The sequence below is a fragment of the Salminus brasiliensis genome, chromosome 6 (genome assembly GCF_030463535.1).
Source record: "Salminus brasiliensis chromosome 6, fSalBra1.hap2, whole genome shotgun sequence".
Classification (NCBI taxonomy): domain Eukaryota; kingdom Metazoa; phylum Chordata; class Actinopteri; order Characiformes; family Bryconidae; genus Salminus; species Salminus brasiliensis.
Genome location: NC_132883.1, coordinates 15,320,891 through 15,327,481, shown reverse-complemented (window position 1 = coordinate 15,327,481; position 6,591 = coordinate 15,320,891). Strand labels below are relative to the sequence as shown.

The following is a 6,591-nucleotide window of genomic DNA, read 5'->3' as shown; positions in this document are numbered from 1 at the left end:
CCCTAAGATGAGCACCACGACCCCTTGAGCCAAGTTCAAAGCTGCTAATAATATTAAAGTCAGTGGAGCCACTGGGAAGTCGTGAGCGGGTTATAATGACCGGCTTTTGCACTAAAAGATTCATTGAGAGAGCGAGTCTCTTGACTGGGGATTAACCTAATTGAGGTCTTCAGTCTGGGGGTGAGGCTCGTTTTATTAGGCCACGTTTCTCCTCCTCAGTCTGGCATGGATGTGGTTAACTCCCTGATTGGAGGAGGGAGGGAGTGGAGGAGGGAGGGAGCCTAGAGCAGGAGTGGCAGCGGTGGAGCTACAACACAACCCACACACACCTGACTGGACTCATACAGCCACCAGCTCTCTGTGTCTCTGGAGCACTCACGGACTTTTTTTTCCAGAAGGCGGTTTGGAGATGGACATGTAACAGCAGAGCCCCCACAAGCTTATTCGCGAGGCTGCTGTTTTACGAGAAGTACTTTTACTTAAAGAGTCGAGTGGAGAAACTTGAGGAACTCGTGTCAGGCGAGAGGAGAAAGCCGGTGAGGATCCAGCATCAAATGGACATAAACGCGGCGGGTGTGTGACGGTGTTTTTTTGTGCTCGCCTGGAAAAACCTCCTCAGTTTATGGAGCTCTCTGGACAGCACCACGGAATGTAACGCCTAACGAGCCCGACTGGAGTTAGTTAGCTACCTGTGATACAAGTGAGTCACTTTTCCTACAGAATTGACTGAACTGATTGAGTTCAGGACGAGCTTGGGGTCACTGAGCTAGCTATATGACACAGGAATGCTGAATTTACAGCTAGGCTGCATGTCTGGGTACTGTTTATGTCAGCTGTTGGGGCGCAGGCTAACGTTAGTTAAACCTGTGACTGCCCTTTAATAAACCTGCCCGTTCCTCCTTAACCGGCGTTGCAGTGTCAGGCATGCAACTCCTGCACCATTTAAGGTGGAACTGTAAAAATAAATCAATGAATCAATCAAGTCAAAAGGAAGCGTTGAGAAGTTGAGCCCCCCCCCCCCCCCCCCCCAATCCCATCCTCCTCCAAAGCCATAAAAATGTCGAAATGCACATAACGTGTTCTTGTCAACGCAACCCATGAATCATTTACTCCCTGCTTTGGCTGAAGTGGTTATGCATTATGTATTTAAAGTTAAAAGCGTAGAAGTTAAACGCTTTGCTTTTCTCTGATCCGTCAGATATGATCAGAATATGATCAGAATATGATCAGAATATGATCAGAATTGTGATCAGAATATGATCAGAACTGTGATCAGAATATGATCAGAATATGATCAGAATTGTGATCAGAATATGATCAGAACTGTGATCAGAATATGATCAGAATATGATCAGAACTGTGATCAGAATATGATCAGAACTGTGATCAGAATATGATCAGAATATGATCAGAACTGTGATCAGAATATGATCAGAATATGATCAGAATTGTGATCAGCCTGCATATGCTGATCCGTGACCGGCTGCTGAACGTTGCATGCAACATATGAACTGGCATTCATTCATAAATGTACCTACTGAACTGAATAAGTTATTAGCCTGACCTCACACCACACCACTGAGCAGCCCATGCCAGTATGCCCAGTATGTTGATGCACTTGAAAATGCTGAACACATGACAGACCTCTCAGTGGTTTTCAGATGATTTCAGTTGTTCTGACTGAGTGTCCTTCACTCTCTATAGTAATAGATGGGCTTCTATTGAAGTCTATCACTCTGACAACCTGAGCGCTCCACTCTCCATTTAACCAGTTTGCTGAAACACGACCGTGAACAGATGAATAGTTAGATGGTAGTGTGGGGAAAGTACAGGGAAGGTTCTGTCTAACTATAGCTCAGCAGTACCTGAACTGTTTGAAGCTTTTGGAGCTTAAGCATAGGCTCATTAAATTAAAGGCTGACCTCAGCGCCCAGGTTTTAATCAACAACATTTTGGGTGGAACTTTTCTACTATTAGGTTTTGCCTTATTTTATTTAGCTCTTCTTATATCAGTGATGGCACAGACCTGGTAACAAGCCAATCGCTGGAGGGGATATTGGAGTTATAAAATATAAAATTGGAATTGCCATTCGTAGCATGTATTGTCTGAAATGACTAAACCGCTTGTAGCACAACACAACATAAAGTAGGTACAGAAGGTTACAATAGTAACAGTGGCCACATTTAGCCTAACATTAACATTATAATGAATGAACTAGAATTCTTGGCTTTTCACTTAAAATCATCAATTTTGCAATTTCCCAAGTGTATTTCACTTTTTGACATGGTTTGAATCTGGCAGTTGTTTTTTACGTTGTCAGATAGTCCATGATTTTTTTTTTAACAATTTTTTTTACAATTTACTTCCATTTAAAGTTACAGTAAAGTATTTTTTTCATGCTCCTGTAAGGTTACTATTTTGCAACCTTGCTATTTTTGACCATCTGAACCCCTGCCCGGCAAAGTGGAGATTAGCGACATTTTACACTTGCAAAATAGCAAAATTGCATGATTTTACATGAAGAGCCAGTAATTGTAGTTACTCACTCTAATATAAATGTGAGGTTATATGTGGCTACTGTTACTTGTGACCTACTGTACCTACTTGATGTTCACTTAAAAAAATCAACATAAACAAAAATATATAATTTGACCAGTGTTGCTCAAACTTTTGCATTTTGCATATACAGATGTATGTACAGGCTTGTGCACCTTTAGGCAAATGACATATGTAGTACGTTTCTTTTAGTAACTTGCGAAGTAGTAAATACAACCTTTCTATCCGTCAAAACCTAATGCACTAAAATGATCAGTTTGGCTTGTGCAGTCAAATGTAGACAGGCCTTTAGCAGAAATCCCAGCTTGCAAACACATTTTCCCCTCTCTTTTTACCTCCAGTTCTGAGATATTTTTATGTTAAGATCTTTTCACAAGTCTAGCCTTTCTAGAAGGCTATGGTGTCTAGGTCTAAGGCTATAGGTCTATGGTGGACTTTGAGGTATGTTTTGGATCTTTATCCTGTTATAGACTCCAGCCTCTTTATAGCTTTAGCCTTTTACAGATGGGTTGACATTTGAATCCAGGATTTGCTGGTATTGTCTGGAATCCATTTTTTCAATCCACCCATGCAGTACCGCCAATGCCACTGGTGACAAAACAACCCCAGAGCATGTTAGATCCACTTCCATGCTTCACAGTTGGCAAGGTGTTCTTTTCATGAAATGCAGTTTCATTTTGCAGCCAAAGAGTTCTGTTTTACATTGACTTGTGTTGTATTTGACACAAAACTTGTTTCCAGAATTCATCTGGCTTTTCTAGATTTGTCTCTTCCAAGAGGATTATGTTATTGTAAGCAACACTGCACAGTGAAACAGTGCACCACCACCATTTTTAGATTGGCCTTTTTGTCAGCAAATGAGCTATTCTTTTGTCAAAAGTGTCTTCATCTGAACTGCTATTTCCTAATAACAGACCAAACTGTAGAAACTGCAAGCTGAAAGCTCTTAGCCGTCCTCTTATAGTCCATCCCAGCTTTGCAGGCAACAATTCATTTTCAAACCTTTAGACATTTGCTTAGAGGAGCCCATGTTTGCTGAGTGTTAACATTTGAAAAGTCAAAGAATTTATAAAGCTGGGAAATTTGATTTAGCTGACAGTTCTTAAATACAATTGGTTACATGTCTCAAGTCTGAATTGCTAATCACAGTCTGAGTCTGAGGTCAGAAATAATCTTCAGATAAGCCTTCAGATGTTCCAAATGTTTACACTGGCCACACTGATGATTTTAAACTTAATTTTTATTTTATGTTTTGAAACTATTTGAGTAGTTTGCGCATGGTACTTTTGGAAGACCATCTTAAACGAAGGGCATTCATTAAAATATCTTATTTAAAGGCTAATGCCGATATTCAAGATTTCACTATCCATTACATCCATTCCTTTTTTTTTCTGGCTTTTGGCTGTTAGTTTTATATACTGCTTTTAAGCCATAATCAATGTCAGATAAGCTTAAACACTCTTTTCAAACTGCACACCTTAAAAATTGTAGCCCTTTAATAATATCATCTAACTAATTGTTGAACTTTAAAGTTTAGAAAACAGTAAAATAAGAGAAAGGCAAAAGCTTTTTGTTTTCCGGCAAGACAACACATAACATGCTGGTGTGAACAAGATTAAAGCAGAAATTCTTTCTGCGAACAAAAATGATCCAGCTCATCAATCAGATTGTACCGTCTGAAATGCTTGACAGGCCCTGGAACATGAATGACATTGTCGCATCTGTGTAGAATTTGCGCCACTATATTGACATTAATCATAAAATGCAGAAGACAGAAATTCAGTGGAATCCAGAGAGCGTAGTGAAGCGAAGCTGTCTCATCAATTATTGATACAGCTAAAATCGGTTGAAGAATAAAGTGAGGGGAAAATCAATACAGAGGCATCTTGCCCTCAGGACTTTGCTCTATCTGGTTAAGCTCACCAGTCCATGTTGTGATATCACTGACAAGCTTTGTGAAATATTTATCCTGTCAATCATAGACAGCTTAAGCGAGATGCTGTATGCCATGATATTTGTGTGATGTTTGCTTTGTTTGCCAAGAAAATTTCACGTTTTCTGGTGGTACTCTGCTGTAGATGTGGACAGTCTCTACGTGCTGCCTTTTATTTCTGATTTTATTGCTCCTCTTAAATGATTAATGCCAGACTGCATTTGAAATATTTACCCCAGTTTTTCATACAGGCTTGTAGTTAGTAGGGGTGTAAAATGCATTGAAAGAAAAATGTGACAGTGGGCATAACATGCATTTTATTAATTATCATTCCTTAATTAATTATGATTCATCTGCTTTGCTTGAACCCTAAAGTTTGCAAACAACCAAAGCTGATTAACACCTTCACGTTGTGTGACAGGCTCCTCCCACCTAGTCTCATTAGCAGATTATTCAACAAATATATATATGTGTGTGTATATATGTGTATATATATGTATGTGTATGTGTGTATATATATATATATATATATATATATATATATATATATATATATATATGTATATATATATATATATATGTATATATATATATATATATATATATATATATATATATATATATATATGATTTTTTTTCTTCTTCCTATTTTGGTTTAGTAAATAAATCAGAAAATCAAAGCATGAAACCAATGTCATTAATTAAGTCATGGGATGTTACCATATCGCAGTAACATGCAAATATGAATATTATTTCATTATGGATACTGTTATATACCCGAAGACAGAGAATCAGAAATAGCCCCCCCCCCACCAACAGGAATTAAGCATTTGCTGAAACAAATAAAAGATAAACTTGAACAGCTTAGGTCAGTCTTATAAACAAAGCAAAAAGCTTTAGTATAAATTAGCTATTAGACTCCTTCACTGTGGTAAATGCATTTGCCAAAATGCAGGGCAGTAAATCTAGTAAATTCTGAATTAAGCTTTAAAAGGCTTTAAATATAATGTTTTATGTTTGTTCTGTTCACAAATGTTTATGTTGATCTGCTCCAGAGAGTTCTAGTCTATTGTCAGTACTTCTCAACAGGAAGTAGACAAGCTGTACATGTGTACATCTATGTCAGCGATTGGTGCAACTTAAAGTAGCTGAATGCATTCATTAGTAGAAGTGTCCACATACATTTGAGGGGAAAAAAGAACCTTTTAAGAACTTATTTTTTAGTCGCAGTAAATGTATAGTTCATTTTCATGCACATTTGCATGTTCCACCTGTTTATTTTCTTAAGAACAGGTGAGAGTTGCAGTTTGTGACATTTTCAGGACCCTAAAGGTCTTTATGATAAACGGATTATGGGAGTTAAAATAAGGAATCGCCTTCATGAGCAGCAGCTTCCACAAGTTTCATGAAGATTCATCAGGCTAGTTTTCCTTAACATTTTTCAGAGACATGATAAGGAATATTTATAGCTGCAGAAACATGTTCACAAATAGTTCCAAGCTTTAACCCGGAGCACTTTTCATCATCCTGGTCACAGGGCTGCTTGTTCTCTCGGCTCCTGTGATGGTTAGCAGTCTCTCTGATATCACATTTAGAGGCTCCTCATACATTCTAAGCTAATTATGAGATGTTCCTGCTTTTCTAAACTTTATTTCACCTTCCCCACCACCTTTAATCACATTTGTGGCATATTTGTGCTACTTTAGTTCGCTGCTGGAAATGAAAAATTCAGCAGATATTCTGATCCCTTCATTTTAAGCAGAGCCTTTTAAGGCTTTAAATCTACTTTCTGCCTCTGAACTCAGGCCGGGCTGGAGTCAGATGGATTTGCTTGCCCTGATACTCATTTAGATACTTGCCTGGGTTTTATTCATCATCACTTCACCGACACTCTCTGCCTCTCATTTGTCATCTATGGCTCTGCTTTCAACCAGTTGCCAGGCTGCCCCTTTTCCCCACGCACACACACACACATGCACGCATATATACGGACTTACTCATACACACGCTTGTTGCTCTCCACAAATACAACAGGCCTCTTGAGACGGTTGTCATGACAGCTTCTTTGGCGCTGGTGGGGGTCAGCCGGGGGCCAAGCACT

At 38.8% G+C, this 6,591-nt stretch overlaps 1 protein-coding gene across 2 annotated transcripts in view; it reads left to right on the top strand.

The window, feature by feature from the left end:
* Positions 1 to 346: 346 nt before the first annotated feature.
* The window catches only part of sema3gb (sema domain, immunoglobulin domain (Ig), short basic domain, secreted, (semaphorin) 3Gb), a 56,351-nt gene continuing 50,106 nt past the window's right edge, over positions 347 to 6,591 (top strand). For both annotated transcript variants that reach the window (XM_072681808.1, XM_072681807.1), the window contains exon 1: positions 347 to 700. The gene's annotated coding sequence lies outside the window, so the exon portion shown is untranslated. The remainder of the gene's footprint in view (positions 701 to 6,591) is intronic.